The following is a 21,741-nucleotide window of genomic DNA, read 5'->3' as shown; positions in this document are numbered from 1 at the left end:
AGACATTCCAGATTCAGCGTGTGCAAATGACTTGATACTGTCTACAATATGATAACTTGCACAATGCACATAGAGTGAATTAACAATTTATACTACTTGATATGGCCATCACTCGCATCACATCAAAAGTGAAACATTATTTTATATATTATATACATCTGAGCAGTTACACCAGCAATGCAGGTAACTTCAAACGGTTTACAAGAGCCTACACTGCATCAGTATTTTTGATTGCCTACACAATATTTACTAAGTAAAATAAACATACTAACGGCGTAACTAATTGCCAACGACTCAGAATAATGACTAATTGTTATTTCGTACAATATCTAGCCTACATCTAAGCACTCTGATCATGATCCCTACCTCCAGGCTCCACTAGAGAGCATGGAACGGTCATCAATGGCAAGGAGCGGATGAAATGCACCATCACTCACTGCCCGCTTCGCGCTCAGAAGGGAACATCAGTTCTCTTCATCGTGGTTAGAGTAACCGATCACTTTCTTACGATATTTCTCAAGTCAAAGACTATAGAAATGATCCCTCAAAGTATGATCTCAGTGTTGAAACGGGCGCGGACGGGCACCAATTCATGGGGTAGTCCTTCTCACTGGTGGTTGTGAGGTAGAACTTTCACAATATTTCAGCTCATGTAAAAATAACGGATGGCACTGATACAAATCTTAGTTCATTGAAACTGAACTCAAACATCGGCTTAGAGTGACGTTCAAAACTAGTGATCATAAGGGCCAATACGGGTACCACGCACAACTACGTTAACGGAGTGATATCATAAAGAGATATAGAGATAAATAGTCCCCACATCTCTTTGCGAGACACGGGGGTCCGTTGACGAAAGTACCACCCCGCCTGTCGGAATTCAACTCAATCCCCACTGCTTTAGTTCAACTCACATCCGACCTCTCTGTTTATTGATGTTATTCAAAATCCTACCAAGTATTAAACACAGGAAATTCATGTGCATAGTCTACTGCTAAATTGCGCCGTTATTGTACAGACATTCCAGATTCAGCGTGTGCAAATGACTTGATACCGTCTACAATATGATAACTTGCAAAATGCACATAGAGTGAATTAACAATTTATACTACTTGATATGGCCATCACTCGCATCACATCAAAAGTGAAACATTATTTTATATGTTATATACACCTGAGCAATTACACCAGCAATGCAGGTAACTTCAAACGGTTTACAAGAGCCTACACTACATCAGAATTTTTGATTGCCTACACAATATTTACAAAGTAAAATAACCATACAAATGGCGTAACAAATTGCCAACGACTCAGAATAATAACTAATTGTTATTTTGTACAATATCTAGCCTACATCTAACCACTCTGATCATGATCCCTACCTCCAGGCTCCACTAGAGAGCATGGAACGGTCATCAATGGCAAGGAGCGGATGAAATGCATCATCACTCACTGCCCGCTTCGCGCTCAGAAGGGAACATCAGTTTTCTTCATCGTGGTTAGAGTAACCGATCACTTTCGTACGATATTTCTCAAGTCAAAGACTATAGAAATGATCCCTGAAAGTATAATCTTAGTGTTGAAACGGGCGCGGACGGGCACCAATTCATGGGGTAGTCCTTCTCACTGGTGGTTGTGAGGTAGAACTTTCACAATATTTCAGCTCATGTAAAAATAACGGATGGCACTGATACAAATCTTAGTTCATTGAAACTGAACTCAAACATCGGTATAGAGTGACGTTCAAAACTAGTAATCATAAGGGCCAATACGGGTACCACGCACAACTACGTTAACGGAGTGATATGATAAAGAGACATAGAGATAAATAGTCCCCACATCTCTTTGCGAGACATGGGGGTCCGTTGACGAAAGTACCACCCCGCCTGTCGGAATTCAACTCAATCCTCCCTACTTTAGTTCAACTCACATCCGACCTCTCTGTTTATTTATGTTATTCAAAATCCTACCAAGTATTAAACACAGGAAATTCATGTGCATAGGCTACTGCTATATTGTGCCGTTATTGTACAGACATTCCAGATTCAGCGTGTGCAAATGAATTCGTACTGTCTACAATATGATAACCTGCCCAACGCACATAGATTGAATTAACAATTTATACTACGTGATATGGCCATCATTCGCATCACATCAAAAGTGAAACATTATTTTATATATTATATACACCTGAGCAATTATACCAGCAATGCAGGTAACTTCAATCGGTTTACAAGAGCCTACACTACATCAGTATTTTTGATTGCCTACACAATATTTACTAAGTAAAATAACCATACTAACGGCGTAACAAATTACCAACGACTCAGAATAATAACTAGTTGTTATTTTTTACAATATCTAGCCTACATCTAACCACTCTGATCATGATCCCTACCTCCAGGCTCCACTAGAGAGCATGGAACGGTCATCAATGGCAAGGAGCGGATGAAATGCATCATCACTCACTGCCCGCTTCGCGCTCAGAAGGGAACATCAGTTCTCTTCATCGTGGTTAAAGTCACCGATCACTGTCGTACGATATTTCTCAAGTCAAAGACTATAGAAATGATCCCTGAAAGTATGATCTTAGTGTTGAAACGAGCGCGGACGTGCACCAATTCACGGAGTAGTCCTTCTCACTGGTGGTTGTGAGGTAGAACTTTCACAGTATTTCAGCTCATGTAAAAATAACGGATGGCACTGATACAAATCTTAGTTCATTGAAACTGAACTCAAACATCGGTATAGAGTGACGTTCAAAACTAGTGATCATAAGGGCCAATACGGGTACCACGCACAACTACGTTAACGGAGTGATATGATAAAGAGACATAGAGATAAATAGTCCCCACATCTCTTTGCGAGACACGGGGGTCCGTTGACGAAAGTACCACGCCGCCTGTCGGATTTCAACTCAATCCCCTCTGCTTTAGTTCAACTCACATCCGACCTCTCTGTTTATTTATGTTATTCAAAATCCTACCAAGTATTAAACACAGGAAATTCATGTGCATAGGCTACTGCTATATTGTGCCGTAATTGTACAGACATTCCAGATTCAGCGTGTGCAAATGACTTGATACTGTCTACAATATGATAACCTGCACATAGATTGAATTAACAATTTAAACTACGTGATATGGCCATCACTCGCATCACATCAAAAGTGAAACATTATTTTATATATTATATACACCTGAGCAATTACACCAGCAATGCAGGTAACTTCAAACGGTTCACAAGAGCCTACACTACATCAGAGTTTTTGATCGCCTACACAATATTTACTAAGTAAAATAAACATACTAACGGCGTAACAAATTGCCAACGACTCAGAATAATAACTCATTGTTATTTTGTACAATATCTAGCCTACATCTAACCACTCGGATCATGATCCCTACCTCCAGGCTCCACTAGAGAGCATGGAACGGTCATCAATGGTAAGGAGCGGATGAAATGCATCATCACTTACTGCCCGCTTCGCGCTCAGAAGGGAACATCAGTTCTCTTCATCGTGGTTAGAGTAACCGATCACTTTCGTACGCTATTTCTCAAGTCAAAGACTATATAAATGATCCATGAAAGTATGATCTTAGTGTTGAAACGGGCGCGGACGGGGACCAATTCATAGGGTAGTCCTTCTCACTGGTGGTTGTGAGGTAGAACTTTCACAATATTTCAGCTCATGTATAAATAACGGATGGCACTGATACAAATCGTAGTTTATTGAAACTGAACTCAAACATCGGTATAGAGTGACGTTCAAAAGTAGTGATCATAAGGGCCAATACGGGTACCACGCACAACTACGTTAACGGAGTGATATGATAAAGAGAAATAGAGATAAATAGTCCCCACATCTCTTTGCGAGACACGGGGGTCCGTTGACGAAAGTACCACCCCGCCTGTCGGAATTCAACTCAATCCCCACTGCTTTAGTTCAACTCACATCCGACCTCTCTGTTTATTTATGTTATTCAAAATCCTACCAAGTATCAAACACAGGAAATTCATGTGCATAGGCTACTGCTATATTGTGCCGTTATTGTACAGACATTCCAGATTCAGCGTGTGCAAATTACTTGATACTGTCTACAATATGATAAACTGCACATAGAGTGAATTAACAATTTATACTACGTGATATGAACATCACTCGCATCACATCAAAAGTGAAATATTATTTTATATATTATATACACCTGGGGTCTCATTTATAACCGTTGCGTACGCACAAAACGGGGCTGAAATTGGTGTACGTGACTTTTCACGCCAAGGTTGTGATCTATAAAAAACCAACTTGACGGGAAAATGTGCGCAGCCCTAAGCAAACTCTGACCCATGCGTACGCATGGTTTGGAGGAAAAGGAGAATTGGCGACACAGACGGTGTGGTGGTGAACTGAAGTCAGACCGAAGAATTGCAGAGTGAGAAGAACGATTATGTTTTATCATCGCCCTTCATCAATTTAATTTCAACCCGTATCATGCGTTAAATCCTAATCAGAATAATTGAAGTCCACTGCGTTATTTCTCAGCTATAACTCCAGAAATATCTCCTTAGAATAGAAATAAAAAGAAATTCCCTATATTTAATCCCGTCAATCCATACTGTCCACTGACGGCGCGACTGCATGGAATAAAGCATCTGTCCAACATGCGTCAATAACATAATATTTTTATGTGACACTGTAAACACATGATCGAATGTCAATTAAATCCCAAGTGTGAAAAACCAAGCCACACTCATCACAATCGTTGTCCGTTACTCTTGATGCTTTTCATGACAAATCAGGCATTAAAAAGGGGTTATGTTCAAGAACATTTTACGTGGGTAATTACAAACTGATTATCCAAGGCGTTCTCGTCAGTCTTATTACCGTAACCCTATAAATACAGAGGTGAGCGCCGTGGTAATGCTGCACCATATGGCACTTCTGGCGGACCATGCAAATGGCAGGATTCGGAGGGAGAGGGTATTTAGGGACCATAACGATTTATTGGTAGGCTAGATAAAAATATGTAACTATGTCAGACCACTTCTTTTTTTAATTCTGGGACAGTGCGCTCCGTGCTACTGACAGAGTTCACTGCTGCAGCAACATGTTGCCACTCACTCTGCTTTTTGTTGTTGGCGATCCCAATCCCGTGACCGCCGAACAAAACTACCTTTCGGGCCTCCATCTCACCCACAAGTGTCTCCACTTCAACCTCCGTGAAATTTCGCTTTTTTGATTTTCTCAGTACTTCTGCCATTGTTTCCAACAAGACATAATACCGGCATCTGAGTCTGTTTTATATGCAGATCGCATTCATGAGGTCATTTGCATTGACCATTTATGGTTAAAAAGGGGCGTGTAGAGGGCGGAACGTGAAGCTGATTCAGCTGCGCACAATTGTAGTCAGTATGTGATTTATAAAGCAAAGATTGCGTACAGGTGTGCGTACGCAGTGTTTTATAAATCTGAAAAATTTTTGGCGCACGCAAAACTTGGCTTCTGGGCGTACGCACATTTTTAGTAACGATCCTACGCACAGTTTTATAAATGAGACCCCTGAGCATTTACACCAGCAATGCAGGTAACTTCAAACGGTTTACAAGAGCCTACACTACATCAGTATTTTTGATTGCCTGCACAATATTTACTAAGTAAAATAAACATACTGACGACGTAAGAAAATGCCAACGACTCAGAATAATAACTAATTGTTATTTTGTACAATATCTAGCCTACATCTAACAACTCTGAGCATGTTCCCTACCTCAAGGCTTCACTAGAGAGCAGGGACGGGTCATCAATGACAAGGAGCGGATGAAATGCATCATCACTCACTGCCTGCTTCGCGCTCAGAAGGGAACATCAGTTCTCTTCATCGTGGTTAGAGTAACCGATCACTTTCGTACGATATTTCACAAGTCAAAGACAATAGAAATTATCCCTGAAAGTATGATCTTAGTATTGAAATGGGCGTGGACGGGCACCATGGGGTAGTCCTTCTCACTGGTGGTTGTGAGGTTGAACTGTCACAATATTTCAGCTCATGTAAAAATAACGGATGGCACTGATACAAATCTAAGTTAATTGAAACTGAACTCTGGCGTTAATGATGCAGACATGATTAAAACAATAACCACTTTTGACGTTATATGTTGCGTTACCGTGAATGTTGATATGTATTAACCCTGATTTTGTTTTAATAATGGCACATGAGGACAAACATCGGTATAGAGTGACGTTCAAAACTAGTGATCATAAGGGCCAATACGGGTACCACGCACAACTACGTTAACGGAGTGATATGATAAAGAGACATAGAGATAAGTAGTCCCCACATCTCTTTGCGAGACACGGGGGTCCGTTGACAAAAGTACCACCCCGCCTGTCGGAATTCAACTCAATCCCCACTGCTTTAGTTCAACTCACATCTGACCTCTCTGTTTATTTATGTTATTCAAAATCCTACCAAGTATTAAACACAGGAAATTCATGTGCATAGGCTACTGTGCCGTTATTGTACAGACATTCCAGATTCAGTGAGTGCAAATGACTTGATACTGTCTACAACATGATAACCTGCACAGAGATTGAATTAACAATTCATACTACTTGATATGGCCATCACTCGCATCACATCAAAAGTTAAACATTATTTTTTATATTATATACACCTGAGCAATTACACCAGCAATGCAGGTAACTTCAAACGGTTTTCAAGAGCCTACACTACATCAGTATTTTTGATTGCCTACATAAATATTTATTAAGTGAAATGAACATACTAACGGCGTAACAAATTGCCAACGACTCAGAATAATAACTGATTGTTATTTTGTACAATATCTAGCCTACATCTTACCACTCTGATCATGATCCCTACCTCCAGGCTCCACTAGAGAGCATGGAACGGTCATCAACGGCAAGGAGCGGATGAAATGCATCATCACTCACTGCCCGCTTCGCGCTCAGAAGTGAACACCAGTTCTCTTCATCGTGGTTAGAGTAACCGATCACATTCGTACGATATTTCTCAAGTGAAAGACTATAGAAATGATCCCTGAAAGTATGTTCTTAGTATTGAAACGGGCGCGGAGGGGCACCAATTCATGGGGTAGTCCTCACTGGTGGTTGTGAGGTAGAACTTTCACAATATTTCAGCTCATGTAAAAATAACGGATGGCACTTATACAAATCTTTGTTTATTGAAACTGAACTCAAACATCGGTATAGAGTGACGTTCAAAACTAGTGATCATATGGGCCAATACGGGTACCACGCACAACTACGTTAACGGAGTGATATGATAAAGTGATATAGAGATAAATAGTCCCCACATCTCTTTGCGAGACACGGGGGTCCGTTGACGAAAGTACCACCCCGCCTGTCGGAATTCAACTCAATCCCCACTGCTTTAGTTCAACTCACATCCGACCTCTTTGTTTATTTATGTTATTCAAAATCCTAACAAGTATTAAACACAGGAAATTCATGTGCATAGGCTACTGCTATATTGTGCCGTTATTGTACAGACATTCCAGATTCAGCGTGTGCAAATGACTTGATACTGTCTACAATATGATAACCTGCACAATGCACATAGAGTGAATTAACAATTTATACTACTTGATATGGCCATCACTCGCATCACATCAAAAGTGAAACATTATTTTACATATTATATACACCTGAGCAATTACACCAGCAAAGCAGGTAACTTCAAATGGTTTTCAAGAGCCTACACTACATCAGTATTTTGATTGCCTACATGAATATTTACTAAGTGAAATAAACATACTAACGGCGTAACAAATTGCCAACGACTCAGAATAATAACTGATTGTTATTTTGTACAATATCTAGGGAACATCAGTTCTCTTCATCGTGGTGGCTCTTCAACATTCCAGATTCAGCGTGTGCAAATGACTTGATACGGTCTACAATATTTGAATTGAGTGACATCGCCGACACAGCCCTGCCGTCATATCTGAGGCATGTAAACAATCAAGATTTTAAAGAGAATGGACGCCTAGAGGGGATTTAGTTAGCCAGAAACTAAACAATTTGAACAGAAAAGATTAGGTACTGCTGTTTTGCAGAGCCCGCACTGCAACGTCTATTCACGGATGCAAACCCACTACTGAGCGGCACGGGGGCTTTGACCTGCTCCGTTCCCGACCTGGGCCCGTACACCCCTCCTTAGACGACCTGGTGTTCCAAGGCTCCCCCAGAACCACTATATCGATACCGAACATAGCATGGACACCCGTTCAACATAGTCCAGTACAGTGCAGAGCTCCTCAGCTCAAACGAACCGCCAACCTCAGCCTCCCAGTGACTTGGATTAGAGGCACGCCCCACCGTGCCCGGCGGAGTTCTACTGGAAGGAATTGAGTGACATCGCCGACGCAGCCCTGCCGTCATATCTGAGGCAAGTAAACAAACAAGATTTCAAAGAAAATGGACATCTAGAGGGGATTTAGTTAGCCTACTGCAGAGGTTTTGGCTACCTTTTTCTCCTTAAAAAAGTGTTTCAGGTCATTTCTTATCCGATTTAACTATAGCCTACATAGTAAACACATACAAGAAATAAAATGTCAACCTCAATTTGAACAGAAAAGATCAGGTACCGCTGTTTTGCAGAGGCCGCACCGTAACGTCTATTCACGGATGCAAACCCACTACTGAGCGGCACGGGGGCTTTGACCTGCTCCGTTTCCGACCTGGGCCCGTACACCCCTCCTTAGACGACCTGGTGGTCCAAGGCTCCCCCAGAACCACCATATCGATACCAAACTTAGCATGGACACCCGTTCACAATAGTCCGGTACAGTGCAGAGCTCCTCAGCTCAATCGAACCGCCAATCTCAGCCTCCCAGTGACTTGGAATAGAGGCACGCGCCACCGTACCCGGCGGAGTTCTACTGGAAGGATTTGAGTGACATCGCCGACACAGCCCTGCCGTCATATCTGAGGCAAGTAAACAATCAAGATTTTAAAGAAAATGGACGTCTAGAGGGGATTTAGTTAGCCTACTGCAGAGGTTTAGGCTATCTTTTTCTCTTTAGAAAAGTGTTTCAGGTAATTTCTTATTCGACTTAACTACAGCCTACATAGTAAACACATACAAGAAATAAAATGTCAACCTCAATTTGAACAGAAACGATTAGTTACCGCTGTTTTGCCAAGGCTGCACTGTAACATCTATTCACGGATGCAAACCCACTACTGAGCGGAACGGGGGCTTTGACCTGCTCCGTTTCCGACCTTGGCCCGTACACCCCTCCTTAGACGACCTGGTGATCCAAGGCTCCCCCAGAACCACCATATCGATACCGAACTTAGCATGGACACCCGTTCAACATAGTCCGGTACAGTGCAGAGCTCCTCAGCTCAATCGAACCGCCAACCTCAGCCTCCCAGTGACTTGGATTAGAGGCACGCGCCACCGTACCCGGCGGAGTTCTAGTGGAAGGATTTGAGTGACATCGCCGACACAGCCCTGCCGTCATATCTGAGGCAAGTAAACAATCAAGATTTTAAAGAAAATGGACGTCTAGAGGGGATTTAGTTAGCCTACTGCAGAGGTTTAGGCTCTCTTTTTCTCTTTAGAAAAGTGTTTCAGGTAATTTCTTATCCGACTTAACTACAGCCTACATAGTAAACCCATACAAGAAATAAAATGCCAACCTCAATTTGAACAGAAAAGATTAGGTACCGCTGTTTTGCCAAGGCTGCACTGTAACGTCTATTCACGGATGCAAACCCACTACTAAGCGGCACGGGGGCTTTGACCTGCTCCGTTTCCGACCTAGGCCCGTACAACCCTCCTTAGACGACCTGGTGGTCCAAGGCTCCCCCAGAACCACCATATTGATACCAAACTTTGCATGGACACCCTTTCAACATAGTCCGGTACAGTGCAGAGCTCCTCAGCTCAATCGAACCGCCAACCTCAGCCTCCCAGTGACTTGGATTAGAGGCACGCGCCACCGTACCCGTCGGAGTATTACTGGAAGGAATTGGGTGACATCGCCGACACAGCCCTGCCGTCATATCTGAGGCAAGTAAGCAATCAAGATTTTAAAGAAAATGGACGTCTAGAGGGGATTTAGTTGGCCTATTGCAGAGGTTTAGGCTAACCTTTTCTCTTTAGAAAAGTGTTTCAGGTCATTTCTTGTCCAATTGAACTATATCCTACATAGCAAACACATACAAGAAATAAAATGTCAACCTCAATTTGAACAGAAAAGATTAGGTACCGCTGTTTTGCCAAGGCTGCACTGTAACGTCTATTCACGGATGCAAACCCACTACTGAGCGGCACGGGGGCTTTGACCTGCTCCGTTCCCGACCTGGGCCCGTACACCCCTCCTTAGACGACCTAGTGGTCCTTGGCTCCCCCAGAACCACCATATCGATACCGAACTTAGCATGGACACCCGTTCAACATAGTCCGGTACAGTGCAGAGCTCCTCAGCTCAATCGAACCGCCAACCTCAGCCTCCCATTGACTTGGATTAGAGGCACACGCCACCGTGCCCGGCGGAGTTCTACTGGAAGGAATTGAGTGACATCGCCGACGCAGCCCTGCCGTCATATCTGAGGCAAGTAAACAAACAAGATTTCAAAGAAAATGGACATCTAGAGGGGATTTAGTTAGCCTACTGCAGAGGTTTTGGCTACCTTTTTCTCTTTAAAAAAGTGTTTCAGGTCATTTCTTATCCGACTTAACTATAGCCTACATAGTAAACACATACAAGAAATAAAATGTCAACCTCAATTTGAACAGAAAAGATTAGGTACCGCTGTTTTGCCAAGGCTGCACAGTAACGTCTATTCACGGATGCAAACCCACTACCGAGCGGCACGGGGGCTTTGACCTGCTCCGTTTCCGACCTGGGCCCGTACACCCCTCCTTAGACGACCTGGTGGTCCAAGGCTCCCCCAGAACCACCATATCGATACCAAACTTAGCATGGACACCCGTTCAACATAGTCCGGTACAGTGCGGAGCTCCTCAGCTCAATCGAACCGCCAACCTCAGCCTCCCAGTGACTTGGATTAGAGGCACGCGCCACCGTACCCGGCGGAGTTCTACTGGAAGGATTTGAGTGACATCGCCGACACAGCCCTGCCGTCATATCTGAGGCAAGTAAACAATCAAGATTTTAAAGAAAATGGACGTCTAGAGGGGATTTAGTTAGCCTACTGCAGAGGTATAGGCTAACTTTTTCTCTCTAGAAAAGTGTTTCAGGTCATTTCTTGTCGAATTTAACTAGAGCCTACATAGTAAACACATACAAGAAATAAAATGTGAACTTCAACAGAAATGATTAGGTACCGCTGTTTTGCCGAGGCTGCACTGTAACGTCTATTCACAGATGCAAACCCACTACTGAGCGGCACGGGGGCTTTGACGTGCTCCGTTTCCGACCTGGGCCCGTACACCCCTCCTCAGACGACCTGGTGGTCCAAGGCTCCCCCAGAACCACCATATCGATACCGAACTTAGCATGGACACCCGTTCAACATAGTCCGGTACAGTGCAGAGCTCCTCAGCTCAAACGAACCGCCAAGCTCAGCCTCCCAGTGACTTGGATTAGAGGCACGCGCCACCGTGCCCGGCGGAGTTCAACGGGAAGGAATTGAGTGACATCGCCGACACAGCCCTGCCGTCATATCTAAGGCAAGTAAACAATCAAGATTTTAAAGAAAATGGACGTCTGGAGGGGATTTAGTTGGCCTACTGCAGAGGTTTAGGCTAACCTTTTCTCTTTAGAAAAGTGTTTCAGGTCATTTCTTGTCCAATTTAACTATGTCCTACATAGCAAACACATACAAGAAATAAAATGTCAACCTCAATTTGAACAGAAAAGATTAGGTACAGCTGTTTTGCCAAGGCTGCACTGTAACGTCTATTCACGGATGCAAACCCACTACTGAGTTGCACGGGGGCTTTGACCTGCTCCGTTTCCGACCTGGGCCCGTACACCCCTCCTTAGACGACCTGGTGGTCCAAGGCTCCCCCAGAACCACCATATCGATACCGAACTTAGCATGGACACCCGTTCAACATAGTCCGGTACAGTGCAGAGCTCCTCAGCTCAATCGAACCGCCAACCACAGCCTCCCAGTGATTGTGATTTTTTTTTTTTTATCTTTTATTATAAAAATAAATCAGATTTTATGTACAAGCGTGATCTACACAGAGGGAAAAAAACATATACTTGAATTCAAATGTAAAAACACAAAATAAATAAAATAAAAGTAAACAATAACATCAGCATTTTAACAAATAGGTCCTCCTGCCAAGCATTATTCAATCTTATACATCAGTTTTCCTTTGTCATTGACAGAAATGAAACTGCATCCATTAACAAAATGTTGAAATTCTTCCTTTTCATACTTACAAATTAAACGTATGTCCTTTTTCAACCCCGATACAAAGTAGGCCCAGACAGATATAATTTTTTGTTCAAAGTGTGCTAGATTCCTTCTTAGCCATACAGCATATCTAGCATGACTTAGTACATAGTTTATCATATTTATGTTTACTTTCTCTTCCTTTTCCCATACTCCAAACAGAAATGTTTTTTTCCAGTCCTTTCCCTCAAAATACTGCTTCCCCCAGTTCTCCTGCAAGAATTCCTTTAACTTCGTGAAAAAGATCTTCAGTTTGTCACACTCATAATACAAATGCATTAATGTCTCCGGATCAGTTTTGCATACATCGCACTCTTCTTACATCCTTATTAATTTGGTGTATCACGACCTGGTGGTCCAAGGCTCCCCCAGAACCACCATATCGATACCGAACTTAGCATGGACACCCGTTCAACATAGTCCGGTACAGTTCAGAGCTCCTCAGCTCTGCAGCTCAATCGAACCGCCAACTTCAGCCTCCCAGTGACTTGGATTAGAGGCACGCGCCACCGTGCCCAGCGGGGTTCTTCTGGAAGGAATTGAGTGACATCGCCGACACAGCCCTGCCGTCATATCTGAGGCAAGTAAACAATCAAGATTTTAAAGAAAATGGACGTCTAGAGGGGATGTAGTTAGCCTACTGTAGAGGTATAGGCTAACTTTTACTCTTTAGAAAAGTGTTTCAGGTCATTTCTTGTCGAATTTAACTAGAGCCTACATAGTAAACACATACAAGAAATAAAATGTGAACTTCAACAGAAAAGATTAGCTACCGCTGTTTTGCCAAGGCTGCACTGTAACATCTATTCACGGATGCAAACCCACTACTGAGTTGCACGGGGGCTTTGACCTGCTCCGTTTCCGACCTGGGCCCGTACACCCCTCCTTAGACGACCTGGTGGTCCAAGGCTCCCCCAGAACCACCATATCGATGCCGAACTTAGCATGGACACCCGTTCAACATAGTCCGGTACAGTGCAGAGCTCCTCAGCTGAATCGAACCGCCAACCTCAGCCTCCCAGTGACTTGGATTTTTTTTTTTTTATCTTTTATTATAAAAATAAATCAGATTTTATGTACAAGCGTAATCTACACAGAGGGAAAAAAACATATACTTGAATTCAAATGTAAAAACACAAAATAAATAAAATAAAAGTAAACAATAACATCAGCATTTTAACAAATAGGTCCTCCTGCCAAGCATTATTCAATCTTATACATCAGTTTTCCTTTTTCATTGACAGAAATGAAACTGCATCCATTAACAAAATGTTGAAATTCTTCCTTTTCATACTTACAAATTAAACGTATGTCCTTTTTCAACCCCGATACAAAGTAGGCCCAGACAGATATAATTTTTTGTTCAAAGTGTGCTAGATTCCTTCTTAGCCATACAGCATATCTAGCATGACTTAGTACATAGTTTATCATATTTATGTTTACTTTCTCTTCCTTTTCCCATACTCCAAACAGAAATGTTTTTTTCCAGTCCTTTCCCTCAAAATACTGCTTCCCCCAGTTCTCCTGCAAGAATTCCTTTAACTTCGTGAAAAAGATCTTCAGTTTGTCACACTCATAATACAAATGCATTAATGTCTCCGGATCAGTTTTGCATACATCGCACTCTCTTCTTACATCCTTAATAATTTGGTGTATCACCACATTTGTGTACAGTCTGTTGTGCCGTAATTTAAAATCATGATCCTGACATACTATACTATTTTTGCTTACATTCCACTGCTTCCATATTTGATTTCCTTCCATACCTGGGAACACCTTTTCCCAAACCTTTTCCGATGCAGGTTCCTTAAATTCCTTTTGGATCAGCGCTTTGTAGTAGTCCTTTACCTTTGAATCCCTTAGTGGCCTTTTTTCCCCATTATTTTCCATATATAACTCGGGGAACGTTATTTTCCTTTCTATAACCACGTTATTCTCTATTTGCCTCACCCAATCTATTGGTATGCTTTCTTTTATTTTATCGTACATATTTACAGTAGTGGTTTCGTTCATTTCTTCATCATACTCCTTAACTGCGTCTATTATAGCCTGGTATCTTAGAAACCCAGGTATGAATTCATATAGGCAATCTTTTATTTGCGTTAGTCCGGAATAAAACATTTTTTTATCCCATAGCATGTTATTGTTCATTTTTATCAATGGGTTACACCATATTGGTTGATTTATTACCTGACTGTATTTTGTGCATTCATATTTAATGTTTATTCTGTATTTCCCCCATGCATCAAACACCTCTTTATAATATCTAGGCACTTTCTCATACATGGAGATTTTCATTATCATTATTAGACCGTTTTCTTCACATCTTCCATTTTTATATAAATATTCCTTAAAAACATTTTTCCATCCATAATTAACCCTATCGTACAGATACTTTTTAACAGTTTTTATTCGTATTGCTTTTTTCTTTATATTCAAGTCCACCAATTTCAATCCTCCTTCTTCATATTCCCCTATCAGTGTCTTTTGTGCTATTCTTGCCAGTTTCCCATCCCAAATGTAATTTGTAATTGTGCTGTTTAGCTCTTTGTGCACCCACTCTGGCATGTCTATCACAGTCAAGGCATAGACAATCTGGGATAGTATTAATGCATTTACCACTAAAACCTTCCCCTTTAATTTTTATCTCCTCGGCTTCCACGCATTTAATGTGTTTTTCACTTTATTTATTACCCCATTCCATGTCTCATCTCTCGCCTCCTTTTCTTTCACTCCCATATTTATCCCCAATATTTTCATATAATCATTTGAAACTCTAAAAGGTATGTTACAATCATTTTGGTTTATATTTCCGACGTACATTATTTCAGTTTTGTCTATATTTACTTTAGCCCCTGCTGCTCTCCCATATATTTCCATTTTTCCCATTATCCTTTTCACGCTATTCATATTTTTTTCCATACATGTGGTGTCATCAGCATATTGCTGTATTTTGCTTTCACCCCCATTTGGCAATTTTATCCCCTCTATTTCCTTATCCTTCTTTATCATTTCCGCGAGACTTTCTGCAGTTAGCTGTAAAGTACTGCCGATAGCGGGCACCCTTGCCTCACAGATCTCTCCAATGGAAAAGGATCTGTTATAGCTCCATTTATTTTTATCCTACTCCTTGCATTTTTATACAATCATTTAATCCAGTTGATTATTCTTTGCCCAAAACCAAATTTTTCTAATGTGCAAAATAAAAAACTATGCTCAACCCTATCGAAGGCTTTATTAAGGTCCATACTTAAAATAATTCCACCATCCTTCCCCATGCATTCGATTGTGTCCCTTATTGTGCAAATAATGTCTGATATGTCCCTCCCTGGTATCCCATACGCCTGTGTTGGTGCTACGATTGTTGGTGCTGCTGTTTTTATTCTGTTTGCTAATACCTTTGTTAAAATCTTGTAATCCGTGTTTAGTACAGTTAGCGGCCTATAGTTTTCCAGTTTTCTTTTGCTTCCTTTATTTTTATATATGATCGTTATTAGTCCTGTTGCCAGCGACTCTGGTATCTCCTGCTCCTTCTCCATCTCTGCATAAATTATGTTTAAAATTGGGAGCAGATTGTCGATAAATGTTTTATAAAATTCACCTGTAAGGCCATCTGTTCCCGGACTTTTATTGGTATTTAATGACATTATTGATTCTTTTATTTCTGTGTCTTTGATGTCGTCATCACACATACTTTTCTCATCATTTGTTATTGTTTTATCAATATTACCTAATACTGTATTTATATCTTCCTTCTTTGCATTTCCTTTTTTGTATAGATTTTTATAAAATGTCCCAACATTTCCAATAATGTCTACAAAATCATTTATTATCTCTCCATTTTCATTTTCTAACTCTTCAATATATACCCTTTCCTGTTTCCTTTTTTCTAATCCCAAAAAATAGCCTGTGCATCTCTCCCCCTTCATCGCATATTTCTCCCTACTCCTTGTTATTGCCCCCATACATTTATTCTGTTCATAAACGTCCAGTTTGGATTTCACCTTTATGTATTTTTCTATGCTATGTTTTGGATCATTATCAATTCTTTCTGCCTCTTCTGCCAGCTTATCCTTCAAACATTTTATTTTCTCTCTTTCTCTAATACTTATTGTCCTTATCTTTTGCTTCAGTCTTTCCCACCATAATCCCTTGTTTCTACACATGTCCATGTTCTTTTTTCCATTCTCTATGCAGGCAACTATTTTATTTCTGTATCCCTCTTCCTCTAGGAGAGTACTGTTTAGGCACCACACTCCTCCTCCCCTTCTCTCTATCCCAGTACCAACCTCTATTGACAGGATTGCATGGTCACTGAATGATGTGAATTTATACACCATATTCTTTATAAATTTAACCATTGTCTGATGTGCTATACACAAGTCTATTCGGCTTTGTTTTAATTCCCCCATTACCATTTGCCTTCTTGAGTATTCTCTCCTGTTTGGGTTTTCGTTTCTCCATACATCAATTAATTGTTTTTCCTGCATTGTTTTCAGAAAAACCTTTCTTGAAGCATCATTTTTAAATTCCTTCCCTCTTGCCATATCCAACCTTGTACTTTTTAAATTAAAATCTCCCACTATTATACAGTTTCCCACACACCATTTTCCTAAATCCAAAAAAAAAGCATATATATTAATTATTCTGTACTCTATCTTTTTGTATTTAAATTCTATGATTATGACTCTTCCTTTTTTTATCTTTGTAGATTTCTTTGAGGTTTTCTACAGTATTATTTTTTATCAGGATTGCTACCCCACATGATTTATCCGTACCATGGTTTGCATACATCATGTCTGTCCATTTCGTTTTTATATCTTTCATGATATGGTCTGTCCAGTTCGTTTCTTGCAGACATAACATGTCATTATTTTTACATTTAATTAATAGTTTTCTAAATTTGCTTTGATTTCTTAGCCCATTTGTGTTGAATGAAATCAAGCTTAACATTCAACATATAATTATGGTTTCATTTCCAACCTTCATTTTGTCCTTCTTTCCTCCCTCTTCCTCCTTTTCTCCTCAGCTTGTAGCGCAGCTTTTCTTCTCTTTGTGGTCTCCTCCGCCTTTCGTTCCTTCTGCGGTCTGCTTACACTCTCTGCCTCTGAAATATCCTCGATAATCATGAAGTCCATCGCAGTTTCCCTCTCGTCTCGGTTTCCATCTCCATGCTGCTTTACCCCACCGCTGCCGGTTCCGTCTGCTGGAGTCGACTCGCGGGGAGCCTTCTCTCCACTCGATTCCTCTCCGGACCGGCTCTCCTCCTGCCACACAGCTCCCAACACGTCTCCTGCTGCGACGTCACTCAGGGGATGCCGTCTTTGGTTCTGCACCATGGTCTCCGCCCTGCTCTCTGGGACGCCCCCTGGGTCTCCCTCCGTCTGCATGTCGTCCTCGTCGCTGTCCTCCGGCTCCTCCCCGCTGTCAGCGCTGTTGACCTCCTCCGCGACGTTGACCTCCTCCGCGACGCTGACATCCTCTCTCTCCGCTGCTTCTGGAACACACTCCCTTGCATAGTGTCCCTGTTTTTTACACCTGTGACATCTGAATTCTGGGCATTCTCTGAAAATGTGACCCGGTTTTATACATAATCTGCATACTTTCATCTGCCTGTCATGGATCACGCGGAAGTACTCTCCCCCCTCTAGTGTTTCAAACTTCGTTGAATAAGGTAGCGATTTCACTGTTTCAGTGAACTGGACCTTCAAGAACCTGGTTCCATCGGCTATGTCCGTTCCTGGCCACATTCTTCTTTTAATTGGCGAGATTGCCTTAACTCCCCATTCTGCAAGTTTGGCAAGAATGACACCATCCACAATGTACGTCGGCAAGTTTAAAAAAGATACAACTAATTCGTTATTTCTAATTTCTTTTGCCACTACCGTGCTCTTCTTTATTCTAATCCCATCTAACAGTTTATCCTTCCCTTCAACATTGTCCATTGTTATTTCGTATTTTTGGGGCATTTTAAAACGGCATCCATTCACCACCCTGCACGTTTTTTTAACCTCACTTAGAAGTTCCATCATAGTCACCATCTCATCTCCAACGATCTCTACCGCCAAGGTAAGCTCCTTCTCAAATTTCTCATCTGTGCTTTGAAGAAATTCCGAGGTACTTTTACTGTTGTCCGTGATCCTTCTCGTAGTCGTTTCCTTTCCAATGTCGGCGTTCTTTGTCGGTTGCTGCGTCTTGCCGTTGTCCATGATCCTGCTCGTGGTCGGGGTCTTTCCATGGTCGGTGTTCTTGGGCGATATCTGCTCCATGCCGTTGTCCATATTCTGTGTCGTTGTGCTTGCCGGTCCGCTGTCAGTTGCCATGAGATCCGTCCTGCTCCTCTCTACTCTCTCTCTCCTCTCCATCACGTCACTCATTCAAACACACACACAAACAAAAAAGACGTTCCCCCGAACAGCAAGCTGCTGGGGGAATAAAAACTAATACAAAAAGTAAAACACACTCACTCACTTTCAATCTAGCACAAACAAAAAAAGTCCACCTGCTCTCTCCACCTGCTCTCTCTGCTCATTCGCTTCCTGGTTGCACACCTGAACGAGATCAGACGAGATCGGGCGTGCTCAGGGTGGTTAGAGTAACCGATCACTTTCGTACGATATTTCTCAAGTCAAAGACTATAGAAATGATCCCAGAAAGTATGATCTTAGAGTTGAAACGGGCGCGGACGGGCACCAATTCATGGGGTAGTCCTTCTCACTGGTGGTTGTGAGGTAGAACTTTCACAATGTTTCAGCTCATGTAAAAATAACGGATGGCACAGATACAAATCTTAGTTTATTGAAACTAAACTCTGGCGTTAATGATGCAGACATGATCCAAACAATAACCACTTTTGACGTTATATGTTGCGTTACCGTGAATTTTGATATGTATTAACCCTAATATTGATTTAATAATGGCACATGAGGACAAACATCGGCATAGAGTGACGTTCAAAACTAGTTATCATAAGGGCCAATACAGGTACCACGCACAACTACGTTAAAGGAGTGATATGATAAAGAGATATAGAGATAAATAGTTGCCACATCTCTTTGCCAGACACGGGGGTCCGTTGACGAAAGTACCACCCCGCCTGTCGGAATTCAACTCAATCCCCACTGCTTTAGTTCAACTCACATCCGACCTCTCTGTTTATTTATGTTATTCAAAATCCTACCAAGTATTAAACACAGGAAATTCATGTGCATAGGCTACTGCTATATTGTGCCGTTATTGTACAGACATTCCAGATTCAGTGAGTGCAAATGACTTGATACTGTCTACAACATGATAACCTGCACAGAGATTGAATTAACAATTTATACTACTTGATATGGCCATCACTCGCATCACATCAAAAGTGAAATATTATTTTATATATTATATACACCTGAGCAATTACACCAGCAATGCAGGTAACTTCAAACGGTTTACAAGAGCCTACACTACATCAGTATTTTTGATTGCCTACACGATATTTACTAAGTAAAATAAACATACCGAAGTCGTAACAAAATGCCAACGACTCTGAATAATAAATAATATTTATCTGGTACAATATCTGGCCTACATCTAACCACTCTGATCATGTTCCCTACCTCTAGTGATGTTACGTTTTGCGTCGAGGCATCGGGGCGTGTGTCGAGTACCTCGGCTCCTCCCCCAGCGAAGCTCCGCTTCGAGTAGGATTCACATTGGCGAAATGACGTAGGGTGTGACGTTCGAGGCTTTGCCTCGGGCTACTGCTTCGAAATATGGGTTCAGTATTGGCGGGAGATTTCGACTTTAATGGCTATTAAATTAATAACTCCTTCTCAGTTGTCATGCAGGGTGGCTCGGCTTAGCTCAGGAGGTAGAGCAGTTGACTTGTAACCGGTGGCTAGTTCAATCCCCAGGTCCTCCAAGTTCAGTGTTGTTGTGTCCCTGTCACTTTGCTCCTGACAGCTGACTGTCGCCTTGCATGGTTGACTCTGCCGTCGGTGTGTCAATGTGTGTATTTACCAATGTAAGTCGCTTTGGATAAAAGCGTCTGCTAAGACACACTTTTGCCAAATGATTATTTTCTAGCATGAGCTCTGTGCCATTTTATGAATGGCACACTCAAACACATGTATCACTGAAATGACTTCAATTCTCAAATGATTTAATGTTGTATCTGCATACGAAGCAAAAATCACATTTTGGGTTGGGTTGTCATAATTTCATTCACCACTAGATGTCCCTAGGGTACTCATTTGAAGCTTCGAGCACGAACCACTTTGGTGGTTCATCTGGCTGAGAGGCTTTGACGTTTCATGAGGCATCATCTCGGCACCACTACCTACCTCCAGGCTCCACTAGAGAGCATGGAACGGTCATCAATGACAAGGAGCGGATGAAATGCATCATCACTCACTGCCCGCTTCGCGCTCAGAAGGGAACATCAGTTCTCTTCATCGTGGTTAGAGTAACCGATCACTTTCGTACGATATTTCTCAAGTCAAAGACTATAGAAATGATCCCTGAAAGTATGATCTTAGTGTTAAAACGGGCGCGGACGGGAACCAATTCATGGGGTAGTCCTTCTCACTGGTGGTTGTGAGGTAGAACTTTCACAATGTTTCAGCTCATGTAAAAATAACGGATGGCACTGATACAAATCTTAGTTTATTGAAACTAAACTCTGGCGTTAATGATGCAGACATGATCCAAACAATAACCACTTTTGACGTTATATGTTGCGTTACCGTGAATTTTGATATGTATTAACCCTAATATTGATTTAATAATGGCACATGAGGACAAACATCGGTATAGAGTGACGTTCAAAACTAGTTATCATAAGGGCCAATACAGGTACCACGCACAACTACGTTAAAGGAGTGATATGATAAAGAGATATTAGAGATAAATAGTCGCCACATCTCTTTGCCAGACACGGGGGTCCGTTGACGAAAGTACCACCCCGCCTGTCGGAATTCAACTCAATCCCCACTGCTTTAGTTCAACTCACATTCGACCTCTCTGTTTATTTATGTTATTCAAAATCCTACCAAGTATAAAAACACAGGAAATTCATGTGCATAGGCTACTGCTATATTGTGCCGTTATTGTACAGACATTCCAGATTCCGTGAGTGCAAATGACTTGATACTGTCTACAACATGATAACCTGCACAGAGATTGAATTAACAATTTGTACTACTTGATATGGCCATCACTCGCATCACATCAAAAGTGAAACATTATTTTATATATTATATACACCTGAGCAATTACACCAGCAATGCAGGTAACTTCAAACGGTTTACAAGAGCCTACACTACATCAGT

At 41.7% G+C, this 21,741-nt stretch overlaps 6 non-coding genes and 2 pseudogenes across 6 annotated transcripts; all 8 read right to left on the bottom strand.

Annotated features, from left to right (window-relative positions):
• Positions 1-343: 343 nt before the first annotated feature.
• Positions 344-559, bottom strand: LOC115539441 (small nucleolar RNA U3). Its single transcript, XR_003975901.1, has one exon. It is a non-coding gene; the product is annotated as a small nucleolar RNA U3 (small nucleolar RNA).
• An 800-nt stretch (positions 560-1,359) lies between these two features.
• Positions 1,360-1,575, bottom strand: LOC115539502 (small nucleolar RNA U3). The gene has a single exon (XR_003975951.1). It is a non-coding gene; the product is annotated as a small nucleolar RNA U3 (small nucleolar RNA).
• An 800-nt stretch (positions 1,576-2,375) lies between these two features.
• Positions 2,376-2,591, bottom strand: LOC115539508 (small nucleolar RNA U3). Its single transcript, XR_003975956.1, has one exon. It is a non-coding gene; the product is annotated as a small nucleolar RNA U3 (small nucleolar RNA).
• Positions 2,592-3,384: 793 nt separating this feature from the next.
• LOC115539450 (small nucleolar RNA U3) lies at positions 3,385-3,600 on the bottom strand. Its single transcript, XR_003975908.1, has one exon. It is a non-coding gene; the product is annotated as a small nucleolar RNA U3 (small nucleolar RNA).
• Positions 3,601-5,745: 2,145 nt separating this feature from the next.
• Positions 5,746-5,961, bottom strand: LOC115539463 (small nucleolar RNA U3). Its single transcript, XR_003975919.1, has one exon. It is a non-coding gene; the product is annotated as a small nucleolar RNA U3 (small nucleolar RNA).
• A 900-nt stretch (positions 5,962-6,861) lies between these two features.
• On the bottom strand, positions 6,862-7,077 carry LOC115539537 (small nucleolar RNA U3). The gene has a single exon (XR_003975981.1). It is a non-coding gene; the product is annotated as a small nucleolar RNA U3 (small nucleolar RNA).
• Positions 7,078-18,937: 11,860 nt separating this feature from the next.
• On the bottom strand, positions 18,938-19,093 carry LOC115539469 (uncharacterized; annotated as a pseudogene).
• Positions 19,094-20,742: 1,649 nt separating this feature from the next.
• On the bottom strand, positions 20,743-20,947 carry LOC115539462 (uncharacterized; annotated as a pseudogene).
• Between the last annotated feature and the right edge of the window lie 794 nt (positions 20,948-21,741).

Source organism: Gadus morhua, chromosome 2, assembly GCF_902167405.1.
Source record: "Gadus morhua chromosome 2, gadMor3.0, whole genome shotgun sequence".
NCBI lineage: Eukaryota > Metazoa > Chordata > Actinopteri > Gadiformes > Gadidae > Gadus > Gadus morhua.
This window is presented reverse-complemented; position numbering and strand designations above follow the sequence as displayed.